Source organism: Ochotona curzoniae, unplaced genomic scaffold (assembly GCF_017591425.1).
Source record: "Ochotona curzoniae isolate NIBS_2020 unplaced genomic scaffold, NIBS_Ocur_1.0 contig_4105, whole genome shotgun sequence".
NCBI lineage: Eukaryota > Metazoa > Chordata > Mammalia > Lagomorpha > Ochotonidae > Ochotona > Ochotona curzoniae.
The window spans coordinates 10,301,219-10,316,366 of NW_024466129.1; positions in this window are offsets into that span (position 1 = coordinate 10,301,219).

The following is a 15,148-nucleotide window of genomic DNA, read 5'->3' on the forward strand; positions in this document are numbered from 1 at the left end:
TTACTCCATCCATCCTCTCCCCTGGCTCGGTGCATCTCTCTAAAAGCCATCACTCCACTTTATAAGCCTTAATAAATATGCCTGAAAGCTGCAGAAACACTGGTTCCCATGCTTTCCCAGACAAACAAATAGGAAGCTGGATTGGAAGTGGGGCAGCCAGACTCAAATCAGCACTCGGTATGGAACACAGGCACCATAGGTACAACTTAATCCGCTGTACCACAATGTCGGTCCCTCAAGAATGACATTTATTACTTTTCCTACATTATGACAGCATTGAATTGTTGCTATTCACTCTGTCTACTTAATACTTTCAATAGTATAGTGTATGATTTGCTGACATTTTACTAAGGAATTTTTTTCTGTACTTACGTGAAACATGAGGATACAATTTTTTTTAATATGTTCACCTGTTTGGGGACATTCTTACTTATCTACTTTCATTTGCAACACATAGAGACAGAGACAGAGAAGTCTCCCATTTATTTCTCCACTCCCCAAATGTGTACAACAGCTTGGGCTGTGTCAGGCTGAAGCCAGAGACCAGTCACGTAGCCCAAGGCTCCTCCGTGGGACACAGGGACTCACTATTTAAACCATCACATACCACCTGCCACGGTGGGTATTAGCAAAAATTTGGAGAAGCTGGAACTGTGACCCAGTAGGTTAAGTCCTGTGGCACTGGCAACCCATTTGGGTGCTGGTTCAAGTCCCGCTACTCCACTTCTCATCCAGTTCCCTGTTAATGCTGCTAGGGAGTGAACCAGCTGATGGAATATATATATATCTCTCTCTCCCCCATGTCTTCTCCTTCTCTGTCTCTGTGAGCCTGCCTTCCAAATGAACAAATAAATATATATAGTTTTCACATTTTAAAAAAGAAAGAAATGTACAACAGGGAAGGGATCTTGAACTCAGGTACTCCAGAATGGGATACAAGTATTCCAAGCACTGTCTTAACTGTTTCCAAATGTCAGGCCCTTGGGGGGCTTTGGATTAGTGGAATGTTCATTCCAGAAAATGAGCTAAGCGTGGATTCTTTCCCTATTTTTGAACTTGGATAGAGTTATAATTTATTTCTTAACTGTTTGCTAACTGGGCCTCATCCCTGTTTTTGAATAAGGTTCTGAGGAAGTGAGGGGCCCATACACACAGGTTACAGGACATGTGTCTTGGAAGGGAGTATGTCTGACCTAGGTTAGGACTGGCAGGGGAGCAGGGTGGCAAAAAGGACAGAGAATGAAAAGGTGAATGGTGAGAGAAAAAGAGAGACATCACAGAAAACCAAACCTCGAAGGGTCTCGCAGATCCTATTGTGGCCTTGACTTTCATTCTGTGTGGGGTGGGAAGCCACTGGAGGATTTGAACAAATGGTGTAACTTTGATAATCTCTCTGTTAAAAGCAGTTAGCCAGAAGGCACAGACCATGGCCAGGAGCCCTGGGGAAGGCTGAGTGGGAAATCCTGGTGGCTTGGACCGGCAGGTGGTGCTGAGGATGGCCGGTGGCAGCGTGCTGTCCTGGGGAGGGGCACGCACAGGAGACCTGCAAGACCCCAAGCTTGGAGGTTTTCAAACCCAGCACAGGTACTTAAAGCTGAGCACAAATAGTTCCCTGTGGGGAGGAAAGCTAGACAGGCCTCCAGGACCACCCAGGACCACCCAGGATGCCTGTAGCCAGGCAGCCCAGGCACCAAAGGTGCTGGGCAAAGTCCCTCGGGTAAACCTGGGTTGCACCATCATGATTAGACTATCTTGATGTACAGGGGAATGATGGGATCTCACAGGTGGCAGTGGGAGATGGCCTGTGGGGCTTTTGTTGTTGTTGTTGTTGTTTGTTTGTTTTTAAGATTTCATTTATTTTTATTGGAAAGGCAGATATACAGAGAGTAGGAGAGACAGAGAGAAAGATCTTCCATCTGATGATTCACTCCCCAAGTGGCCACAATGACTGGAGTTGAGCCAACTCAGAGCCAAAAGTCCAAAGCCTCTTCTGAGTCTCCCATGTGGGTGCAGGATCCCAAGGTTTTGGGCCAGCCCTACCTGTGGCCTGCTGGATGAGAAGCAGGACCGCCGGGATTAGAACCAGCATCCATATGGGATCCCAGATCATGTAGGGTGAGGACTTTAGACGCTAGGCCACTGCTCTGGGCCCAACCTGTGGTTCTTATGCCCAGGTTGGGAACTACAGCTGAGGAATTTCCATTGATAAGTCCACAACATGTGTATACATGTAGGGGACTGCACCAAAGTGGTTTGGAGGGGAGAACAAGAGTAAAAGAAGTGGGTCTGATAGGAGAATCTGTTGGGGCAACGTGGGCTGACCCCTGTGGAACTGCAATTTCTACTGGCTCGCCCAAGAACTGCAGATGGGGTCAGGCCTTGCTGGGGAGCTAAGGGGATGCCCTAACTGGATTGGGGTTCCCACTGGTGAGAATGAGAGTGGGACTGAGGGCAGCAGGTGTGGCTGTACATGACTGCAGACTGCACTGGTGCTGGTGTGCACCGGGACGGTGAAGCAACAGATTGGGCTTGAATCCACTGGTCAGAGCCTGTTTGGGTGTAGAGTAGGTCAGACTAGGTCTTGACTCCTGTTGAACTACATGAAAGCTGTGTCTAGGCGCAGACCAGGTGGTGCTGGACTACAATAACCAACAACAAGAATGGGTGTGGCCGGTTGAACAAGTCTATTGTTCTTGTCAGGACAGGAGGTGGACAAAGTCAGCCTGGGCCAATGACCCACTGGTATGCGCAAGAACTGCCACTGGGAGGAGACTTGATGGAAGAGCTTGGGAAACTCCTTCTTTAGGACACAGCCCCTGCAGGTGAGTAAAAGAAGCAAGGCAAGAAGTAACCCAGACCATGCCAGGTTATAGTATCTACCAGCATACATGTGGGTCAGATCTGGGGACAGACCAGTCTAGGCCAGCACATAATACCCGCTGGCAGATCTGAGAACCAAGGCAGGGGGGCAGGAGGAGCCAGATCGGGCTGCAACACCAGCCAGTTCACATTAGGACCAAATCAGGCTGGGCTGGGATAGGCTGCAGCACTCACCCACAGGAGCTGGAATAGGTGGCAGACTAGACTAGGCCAAGCTGTGCAATAAGACTGCAGATGCTAGGTGAGATGAGTCATGCCAGCCGGCTCCTGGTACATGAGTCCCAGGGACAAGGGATCTGACAGGGCTTGGGTAGCTTAATTCAAGTCATGGGGCCCACTTCTGTGGTGGGGGATGGGTTCCTGAGCCCCAGAGACAGGAAATCCGGTGGGGTATGGGTCGATTGGCTCAGATCCTGGGGTCCACCTACTAGGTGGATTCCAGGTTCGTAAGCCCCACGGGTGGGGGTCCGGCAATACTTGGGACACCTGGCCCAGGTACTAGGACTCACCTGCCAAGAACATGCCCCACTTAATGAAAAAGGTGAGGCACTGGACACAGGCCCTATCATAAAAGGAGAATATGGCAACGCATTTGGTGCTGTAGTAGAAGAACAGAACTAACTGGACAATTACCCCCCCTCCCCAAAAAAAAAGGATGACAGCGAAAAATCTCAGTAAATGGAACCATTGGACATTGGGAGGGTGACATCATCCTTGGATGTGTGAAACCCGCAGCATTTCAGAACTATGGAAGCCACCTGGACAGAAACCTCAGAATATGTACACGTTGAGACTCTGGGTTGATATGAGGTGGTGGTTCCTCATCCCTGGGCACTGAGACGTGTGGAAAGTCGTGAGTGCTTTCCCCCTTTGTTTCCCTCCTTCCCCCAGGAACAACAAGAAGAAACAGCAAATTTGGAAGCAATGAATTCATCCAATTTTCCATAAACCTTGATCCTTCCCACCCTGATCAACCATGTAATCATTATAAAAAATAAAAAAGTAAGTGCAGTGAAGCTTGCTTTCAGAGCAAAAGTGGAATGTAAGAGAAGAGCAGGTATCAGGTGCTACCCCACTGCGTTCCTGGACAGAGGTGGAGGGCCACGAAGACACAGCTGCAGATACCCTGCCCCGCCCCCGGAAGTCCACTTGTTGGAAGCTTAACTCAGAGCCACATGTTGGTGGTGTTGGAGGTTAGGCCTTTGGGAGGAGGCTAGATGAGCTCATGTGGTTGGAGTCTCCAGAGTGTTCTTTGTGGCATTATGGGAAGGGAAGAGAGACACCAAGCTGCACACTCTGTCTCAACGTGTGAAACCTAGCCAAAGTCAAGGTGCAGAAGGAAATCCTCCATCAGGTGCTAGGACCCTGATCTTGGGCTTTTAGCCTCCAGAACCGTGAGACATAAATGTCTCTTCTGTATGAATTGTCCAGGCAATGGCATTCTGCCATAACAACACAGAACAAGCTGAAGCAATTGAGTCTGAGAAGTGAATTGATGTTTTAGTGCAGCATCAGGAGACATTTTTGTTGGAGTGAGAGGATGGTGAGGGAAACATGCCCCAGATGTGCATCTCAGTTCAGAGGAAGGGAGGCTGAGCGTGAGTCGGTACCTGAGCAAGAGCCCTGCAGAGTTTTCAGCTCAGTGGTTGAGACTGTCTTAGTCCATTTTCTGTGGCTGTGCTAGAATACCTGAGACTGAGTAACTGATGAAGGGCAGAAGGGGGCGTCTCTTGAGCTTTGAAAGGCTAGAAAGGCTGAAGGCGTGACTCTGGCATCTGGTGAGGGCCCTCAAGTGGTGTCGTCTCATGGTGGGAGGTGGAAGAGCAAGAGAAGAAAAGAGCAAAACTCTTTCTTCATTGTCAGGAACTCACTCCCGTAAGAACTAACTCTAGAAATAAGAGAACTGAATCATTAATGGCTGAGCCTCCCTTGTCCAACCACCTTTTAAAGATCTCATCTCTGAACACTATTTTCTTTAAAGGTTTATTTTTATTTGAAAAAGAGCTGCACACAGAAAACGAGAGACAGAGAAAGAAAGAGGTCTTTCATCTGCTGGTTCAATCCCCAAATGGCTGCAACCATTGGAGCTGAGCTGATCTGAAACCAGGAGCCAGAAGCTTCTTCTGGGTCTCCCATGTGAGTGCAGGGGTCCAAGGACTTGGGCCATCCTTTGCCATTCTCGCAGTCCACAGGCAGGGGAGCTGGCACCTCAATCTCCTGGACTAGGACCAAGATGCATACCAACAAGGCTCTCAGGTCTTCAGATTCAGCCTGAGCCACATCGTCAGCTTCAGATGGCAGACACAGGGCCTCTTCATCTCCATAATTTCACAAACCAACTCCTCATTTAAAAATTCTCCTTATAGGAACCAGTGCTAATTCTCCACCTGTGGCACCAGCATCCCATATAGATGCAAGTTTGTGCTTCATTTCTGATCCAGTTACCTGCTTATAGCTTAAGACATCAGAGGAAAATGGCTCAAGTTCTTGGGCCACTGCATCCTTGTGGAAGACCAGGAAGAAGCTCCATGCTCCTGGGTTCATACTGGCTCAGCTCCAATCACTGGGACCACCTGGTGAATAAACCAGTGGATGGAAGATTTCTCTGTCTGTTTCTTTTTCTCTCTGTAAATCTGCCTTTCAAATAAAAATAAAATCAACCTTTTTTAAAACATTCTAACTCTATACTTATGGTTCTGGTCCCCAGAGGAGCCTGGTCAGTATAGGGGTTACTGTACAAAGGCCGCAGAAGTAGCATGCCTCGTGGGAAGTTAGAAATACGGCAAGGTCATGGTCTACCACCCAAGATGCCTCCTGAATGTGTGCTTTGTGGAACCCTGGTTACTTATGGACAGGCTTGCTGATGGATGATCCAGGAATCACTAGATAACCCCTGGAAAAATGCTTGCGTTCACAGCCTGTGTCCATGACTCAGCCTGACTTGCTCAGTCACCCAAGGGTTCCCTTGCCCCATGCCAGTCTGCACCTGTGCTTTCCAATGGCTGTTGTGCAGAAATGGTGTGTCCCTTATACTGAGCTTGAGTGTCCCATTAAAGCAACACTGAATCATCAAGTTGAGACAAGTTGTGCTGAATGAGTCTGTTCAGAGTACAATAATATGTCTGTATCCTCCCTACCCTCCCTTATTTCTTGTTTATTTCTACCTTTAGGTTTCCTGGGTTACTTGGGAAAATCTGTTTTAAAATGACACGCTGAGGGCCCGGCGCGGTGGCGCAAGTGGTTAAAAAGGTCCTCACCTTGCACGCCCGGGATCCCATATGGGCGCCGGTTCTAATCCCGGCAGCCCCGCTTCCCTTCCAGCTCCCTGCCCGTGGCCCGGGAAGGCAGTCGAGGACGGCCCAAAGCTTTGGGAACCTGCACCCGCGCGGGAGACCCGGAAGAGGCTCCTGGCTTCGGATCGGCATAGTATCGGCCCGTTGCGCTCACTTGGGGAGTGAATCATCGGACGGAAGATCTTCCTCTCTGTCTCTCCTCTCTGTATATCCGCCTTTCCAATAGAAAAATAATAAAAATAAAATCTTTAAAAAAAAAATGACACGCTGAGATATCCAGGTTGTGGTTTTCACTTCAAGAGCCCAGGTGGATGGGGTCGATATGGTGGTGCTGTGCATTAAGCCGGCGCCTGTGACACCAGCATCCCATGTGGGCATCCGTTTAAGTCCTGGCCGTTTCACTTCTGATGTGGCTCATCATTAATGTGCCTGGGAAAGCAGCAGAGGATTACCCAAGAGTTGGGCCCTGCCTCTGGTGTGGACACTGCAATGGAGTTCCTATGGCCATTTGAGGAGTGACCCAGCAGATGAAATGTGTGTGTGTGCACACACATGTGCTATTCTTTCAAAGACATGAAATTGAAAAACTAATAAAATTAATATTTGATATTAATTACAATTTTATGACCAATAATAATATTAATTCTAAAAGAACCAAAGATCTAAGGTGGACAAGAAGTGAAGTCCATGTATTTGTTTTGTAGATGCTAATATATTTTTTCTGCCAAACTCCCAGTCTTCCAAGCTAGATGAAACTCAGTTACAGATAACACAGGCCTTTCCTTTGTCCCACCTAGCAAGGGTAGTAGGTTGGCAGGATGCAAGGGGCAGCACTCCTGGTCATCAGCCCATCTCACCATGCAGGACTCTCATCAAGGTCCACCTCTCCCATCTGACCTTGAATTCAGTCAGTGAAGACCACTGTTGCACTGTAGGCAGTCTCCTTGGGCCTCTGTCCTTTCCGAGGGCCAGCTGGGCTCTCTGATTTGCTCAAATTTCTCAGGGACTTGATGTTGCCTCTCTTTCCAGTTTCCTGCCACCAAACTCCTCTAAAGGACCCAACCGGAGAGAGAGAGAACAAACCCAGCTTCCCCTCCAGGAGCCCTCCAGACACCTGCTCCTTCCCTGCTCCTTCTCCTCGCTATTCTAGAGATCCCTCAACATCAACATCTATACTATTGAAACTCCAACTCCCAAGAGGACCATTCATTCACTTTGTCAGCATTTTTTTCCTCTTACGGTAAGAAGCAGCAAATGCTAAATGACCTAGTAGGTACCTGGTGAGGTTAGAAGGCAATTGTGAGAAGACAGGTATAGGTAAGAATGAAAACATAACGTGCCACCATGGCAGCGGACAAGAGATGAGGGGCTGCAAGCTAAGGAGAATGGTGGACTTCAAGGACATTCAGCCCAGGGAGCAGATCAGGGCAATCTCCTCAGCACACACCCATCCTGTGATCTCATTACTAATATATCCCAATACTCCATCCCACTGAGCTTGAGCACAGCCCCCATGTTCTTCTCAACAATCCTCTGGGATGCCATAGTAGTTGTTCTGTACACTCGCAAAAGAATATGACATGCATCCCTAAGCTACCATCTACCAGGCCACCCGACAAACAGGAGCCAACTCCTCCAGGACAGATCTGCTGGGTCTTCACTAGTTCTTTGTCTCAACACTTGGTGTCTGTGCTCCATCCCACATGGGACAGGAAGAGAGAACTGGGCAGAGGTTAGGCACAGAGGACATTACACAGGAAGAACGGATGAAACAAGGTTTCAGAAGCTGTGGAGCCATTGCAACAGGGTCTGTCAGTGGAAGGTCTTGGAGCACTCTGCAGTTGCAGTTTCTCTTTCCTGGAGACCATCCCTCACCACCTCACCCCAGCCTGGACCTCATGCCATGTGGGCCCCAGAATCCCTTTGCAGTTAGCTCCCCTGGCCACCTCTGTAACAGATGGCTAGGCCCTCACCACAAGCTGGAATCTACTGGCCCTATCAATGGATAACTCTTAAGTACACAACGATTGGTAGCCTCCTGTTGCAGGCCTCTTCTTCCAGTACAGATGGATTTCTGTTAATATACATTTTCCATGAATTTTTGAAAACTCCTCATGTTTGTGGATTTCAGTATTTTGTTACACCAAAATAAAATAATCTTTTCTTTTCACTGTCCCCCAACTTTTTGGAGTATCTTAATGGAGTCAGGAATTTGTATGGACACACATACGTCATATGTATACACATGCAAACACACAGTAGCAGCCTGTCCATTTTGGCAGTACCCACATGAGCAGAGAAAAGCACACATATATCCACACAAACATACTAACCCATCAGGATGTCTTTATCTAAAATATTAAGCATTCAGCACTACAGATGAATGTTGGCCATTTTCCTGAAAGTTTTCATCCCCATTAACACGTTTGCCTCTAACACTGATACTTAGGGAGATATTTAGCAGGAATCCTACAAGCCTGTGTATTTGTGGATTGGAGGGCCAAGGATACAAAAACTTTAGTGTCAACAGTTTGCTTTGACACAGAAAGGAAACAAGAATTTCAGACACCACATCTTCACATTCACATGATCTGAGGAGGAAAACGTTCTCCAGGGATTGCAAATTCAGAAAACCACTTCCTCCAGGGAAAGTGATGGAGGACTTCAATAGAGAGTGGACACCAATTTTAATTAGTTGGTTATTTGATCTCTTGTTGTCAGTGGTAGAGGATCTCAAAGGGGTATTAACTGTGCTTAAATCTGAGGCTGTTTAGAACCAAAACACCCTGAAAGGTAAGATTCCCCCAATTAACAAGAAACCTTGAGCCAATTAAGTATGCAATAAAATAAATGCTGTGATGAACTGCAGCCAAACAAGCCCCAAGGCCAAGGCACAAAATGACAATAAAGAGCCAAAACACTAAGTCTGTCTGCTATAGCCTTCTGCAGAATCATTGAGAGGAAGACACCAGCTCAGCAATTCCTAGAGCTCAGTGCCGGTGGGGAGAAAGATGGGGATGTGGAAGCAGGTGCTTCCTGATTCTAGCCAACCTGGTCACCACTGACGCTATATGTTCTCCCGGTCATCACTATATAAGCAAAATATTTGGTGGCTCGTTGGGTTCATCAGTTAGTTAGACAGACTATTGTTGCCTGATCACCTACTCCCTCATCTTGCCAGGATAGTTTTGTGGTTATTCTCCTTGCTAAAAGAGAATAAATAAAACAATAAAGGATAAAAAGCAGTGTTCAAAGATTCCACAAGTCCCTATAATTTACAACTGCGAATAAGTGATCAAAATGCAACAATCACCACTGGGGCTCACTTACTTTCTCCGAGAGCCTCTCCTATGTCCCCGTGTGCGTTTAAAAGACGAATGTGTAATTGAGAAAATCCCTCCATCCGGCAGACGGGCAGGCTTTAAGTTAAGCACCGTTTTAAAGAGGAATGAAAATGTCAATTCCAAAGTAATGAAGGCAATTGGCAAATTTTAGTTCACAAATTACACCCTGATTGTCACTCTGGGAGAAGAGCTGGCTAATGTGCCCTTTATCCTTTGAAGAATGTGAGAGGAAGAGAAGACTTGGCAAGAAGCAGAAAATCAAACAAGGAGGTCCAAATATTTTGCATTCCCCAGTTCCTATCTCCTGAGGGACAAAGCCCTGGAACTTGTCTTTGAACAATACTAGGAAAAGGCAACTGCGACCAGGACCCTACAACACCAGTAGTGCTACAGTTACCCAACCGGGAAAACCATATCCTATCCCTGCAGACACTTGGGCACAACTTAATACCTGAACGAAGAATCCAAAAAACTCCTTTCTTATAAATATTTCAGACGAAAGGAAAAGTGGAGATTGACAAGCCTGTTTTTAAATATCCACTCTTCATGATTTTGACCTAGTTATTTAATCTCGGAGCATTTTCTTCATCAAATGAGATTAATAAAACATAGTGTCTGTTGAGATGTTAAAAATATCTTGCATACTGAGAAGCACATGGTAGAAGATTGATAAATACAGGTTTGCTCCCTTCATTCCTCTTTCTGGACCTTCTCAATTTCCTACTGAGACAGTAACCAAATGAATCAGTAGTTCAAATGTGTCATACCGAGTTCTAGATGGGGCCAGCCAGCACTGCCTCTAATGCGGAGAGAAATCTCACTCCCTTTGCTTATTCGAATAAGATCACGAGGATACACCATTTTGGGGGAGTGAAGGAACAGGTGTTGTGTGCTCTGTGGCACCATTAGGCATGACCAAGGATGAGAAGTGAGATATGCTTATTTGAAATACTATAGGTCTGCCGTGTATTTAAAATGTATGATTTGCGAGAACCATGTCTCAAGTCCACTTTTATGGAAATGAAGTAGAAATTCTGATAGGGTTCAGACAACAAGGGCCAGAGCCAGGGTTAGAATCCAGGATTCTATAACAAACCCACATATATCTCACTGTACTAGGCCCTTGAAATCTAACTCCAGACCCAATCAGTGTTTTGTGTCATTACAATACCTGGGAGGCAGGATGCTGACCAAGATTAAAACTAAATGTAGGGCCCGGCGCGGTGGCGCAAGTGGTTAAAGGTCCTCGCCTTGCACGCCCGGGATCCCATATGGGCGCCGGTTCTAATCCCGGCAGCCCCGCTTCCCTTCCAGCTCCCTGCCTGTGGCCTGGGAAAGCAGTCGAGGACGGCCCAAAGCTTTGGGAACCTGCACCCGTGTGGGAGACCCGGAAGAGGCTCCTGGCTTCGGATCGGCATAGTATCGGCCCGTTGCGCTCACTTGGGGAGTGAATCATCGGATGGAAGATCTTCCTCTCTGTCTCTCCTCTCTGTATATCTGCCTTTCCAATGTAAAAATAATAAAAATAAATCTTTAAAAAAAAAAAAAAACTAAATGTAGCTTTAAACTGTACATCTATCTATCTATATATGTAAATACACATACGTATAACTGTGTGTATACACACACACGTATAATGCCACTCTTGATCTGAAATTTGAGGTTATCAGATTCGCATTTTCTGCAGTTCTCCAGAAACTGTGACACCAAATGATACAAGAATGAAAATCTGACCCAATGACAAGAAATAATCCATGCTTTGTCCTTGAGAATACGAAGGCTGGTACACGGAGAGATCCAGAATCCTGCCTGTGAGTGTCTCTCGTGAGAAGGTCAGGGCACCTTGGGGAAAAGCTGGGATGCCACCTTCGGGAATGGCAGCAGTTGCTCCAGACTCGGCCTCAGCACCATGAGGACAGGGTCCTGGGACTGCACCAACTCTCTCTGCTGGACAGTGGGGCATCAGTCGGATCACCTCCCATCTCTGGCATCCTGTGAAGTGTCTGTGCTAGGAAATTGCTTTGGATTGTTGGAAATGATGAGATTCAACGCCAAGTGTTTGAACTGATACAGTTGAGATACCCATAGATTCTGATCAAAAATGGGCAAACAATAAAATCACCATATAAAATGCAAGCTCTCCAGTATAAGTATACCCAGAGCAATATTTGCAATGTACTGATAACCAGTTCACTATTTATCTGAAATTGAACAGGGATCCCTGAATTTTTACTTTCTAAGTCAGGCAACCTTACCTGGGCCTAATCCATCCTGTTTCTGTAAATAAAGTTTTATTGGCAAACTGCCACACACATACACACTCACACATAACCTATGGTTGCTTTCACAGGAGCACAACAGAGCTGAAGAGCTGCGACAAAGCCTTTTGACCCTCAGAACCGAAAGCATTTGCTTGTCTGGTCTTTCACACGCACACACATACACACACAGCATTCTGTCCCTGCCATAAGCTATGTGCATCCTGCACAAAATTGATCCAAAATGAAATGTTGATTTTATGTGTCAGTAACAGGCAATTTAGTTTTTAGGCAGGCACTCTTTTGTGCCTAATGTGTGATTGTTTCATCCATCTCAAACTAATGATAAGTTCCTTGACACTGCAACACTATACTGCATCAGTAGTCTTCCAAGTAGCTAAGACTGCACATCCTACAAGTGCACCATCTATGCTTACATGTTTACTCATTGATCAGTACAGTTTTCCAGAGGCCTCGGTGTGTGTGTATGAGGCAGCATGAACACCGACAGCACACACAGAGGTCTGTGTGGTGTGTTAGTCCCCATAGGTAACCGGAGAGATTGCTGGCTAAGGATTTATCTAATCTTCATTCTGTCCCAATGGAAGCCGAGATCAGAAATCTGTTGATCAGAAATCCGGGGCAGGACACTATAATCAAGACTTTTCTTGCTAGCAGAATAAAGTCCTCAGGAAAGATTGAGCAGGTCAGTTCCCAGCTAGGGACGCCAAATTGGTAACTTTGCTCAATTGAGCAAATATTTTTCATAGGCAAAAGCTGAAGCCTTTAATTTCCCTGACACAATGGGAATATCTACCGGATTTCTTGAGGTTTAATGCCGAAGACAACATCTTAAGCCCAGAATCACATGGACTACTCCGTCCTGCCTTAAATCCTCTATTGAAAGCTTTCCTAAGGGCTTTGAAAGGGGCCGCTCACTCATCCTGCCAAGAAACCCCAAGATGGGACTTATTCCACCGTTTCAAAGGAAGAATAGGAAGCTGTTTAAATCTCACAAAGGAGGCTCGAAGCAGCAATCTCCCCAGCTGACAAGAGCAGGCGGCTGGGATGTGTGAGCAAAACAATTTGAGAAGGCCAGTAAAAATGGAGTGAGTGCAGACCAGGGCTGTCCCAGAACCCCAGCACCAACATGGCGGCCCCTTGGACCTAATCCAGCAGTGTTCAAACAGCTTGACACTAAGCAAGAAGAGGAAAAAGTTGTGCATCAGAATCTACAATAGATTCTGTAAGGAGCTTTCTAAAGGTTCACCCCTGTCTGACTACTTCAAAACCAGATGTTTGGATCTTCTGGGAGTTGCCAATCAAGGTAAGTCTAATGAAAGATGTTTGGGCAGAGCACAGAAAACAAGAACTCGACTCATTTCGACAGCTCCCACCTAAGTGCTTGGAGCCTCCATTTCATTACCTGCCAAACTGGGGGAAGGAAGGGTGTGGAATTCACAACAGGCTCTGAAAAGTCAGCAGTCTTCCAGCACTGTCTATTTGCACTCCCCAAGCCCCTCTTTCTTCTCCATTCACAGTGCCACATCACTCCTAAAGCAGGGGTACCTGTGTTGAAGGAAATTCAAATCTACAAAGTCATCCTTACACAGAGAACAACAGGCAATTCATCCCCTCTACAACTGCTTCTCTGCTTCATGGAAGAACAGTCCTCTCTTGTAATACTTTCTAAATAGGTGATGTTTTTTCACATTCTTTTCAAGAGCAAGGCTGTTGTATAGACTAACGTGCCTCCTATCACTTTGCTATTTCACACTCAAGTGAGGAGGTTTACTTGGCCAACAGTGGTCTCAACAGGAGCCTTTGAGCTCAAGTGCTATGCTTTTTTTTTTTTGGAGTGGGCCACTACCATGAGGCTCTGTTCTTTGTTCTACTACAGGCCCTTTTACAGGCTCCAATTAAGACACATTTTTACTCTTGTCATTTATGAAAGTCAAAAAATTTAGGTTTGAGCTGTAGTTCTGCCGCTGTACAGCTAATTGACTGACAGGCATTGCCTCCTCAACTGGCCACCATGTTCTAGTTGCTGGAACGAGGAGTTTGAACTAAATCCAAGTCAGAGAGGGCTGATTGGGACTAGTGAGTGGTGTTTTTGCTGTCCAGATGAACATGTGGTTCTCCTACATGTGCTGGCTTCTCAGCGGCCCATACATCGTAGGGTAGAGTGGTGAGAGTTGCGTTTTTCTCTTTCTAAGAAAGCAATCTATTACTTAAGTCTGTGCTTGTCTTGTTGGAATGCAGAGACTGATGCAGGGAGTCTGACGTGGGGCCTGAGAGATTGCTCCTGTGTGAAGTCAGTACTACCGATCTGTGACTCATGCACTGAATACCAAGAACCCAATCCATGGGAAACACAAGGCCAAGCTACTACAAAGAAATGTGGTCTTAGTTGGGGTGACCACTGCGTGCTTTTTGAAGCAAACTGCTACAAATACAAAATAAACTGGAAAAATGGAGCCAAAGACGCAGGTTCTAACTCCCTTGATTCAAACTCCTCCATGACACTTTTACCAACCACCCTTCAGAAGCTATTTGCCACACACAAGGGAATAGGCAGAAAGGTGGGGACAATGAGTCATTTTCACAATTACCACAAAGTGCTCCTGAAGGGGCGAGAACTTCGGGGGACAGCTTAAGTTCCTCTCAGGACTCACTTAGTGACATCGTTTCTGGGATAACAGTTATCCTGTTTCTCAGAGGGTGCAAAGTGCAACTCAAGAAGCCAGTTTTAATTCCCAGTTCCTCACATGGACTCGCCATCTTCATCTCCTGATGAGCACTTTGAACCCAAGTTAAACCCCTGGAGTTTTGCTTCTGTATTCTACCCAAGTCATGTCTTCCATGAAATGGTTAATAATAATTTCAAGATAGGGATTTTATCTTGATTCCACAAATGTTATAAAGACTTGATGCTCATGAGACATTAAAATTGTAGATTCTTTACTCCTGACTAAATGTTGTAATATTGGAATCATTATCAAATACACTAACAGGTAAAAGACCTGAATTTAAGTCCTTGAATCTAAGCCTCACACTGTTCTGGTGTATTGGCTATGTGCTATGTTTATATGATAAAATTCCCTGACTGGTTTAAAATGTCCATGTCCCACTTCAGAACACCCGGATTTAATATCCAGCTTCAACTTTCTGGTAATTCAAACCTGGAAGGCATCAGTGATTGCTCAAATAATTGGGTCTCTATCACCCACATTGGAGACCTGAATTGTTTCTCCAGCTCCTGGCCCCAGCTCAGCCAACCCCCCAGTTATTCTGGGTATTTTGGAGTAAGCCAGTGGATGGGAACTATATCAATTATCTATCATTTGCATCTATTATCTATCTATCTATCTAT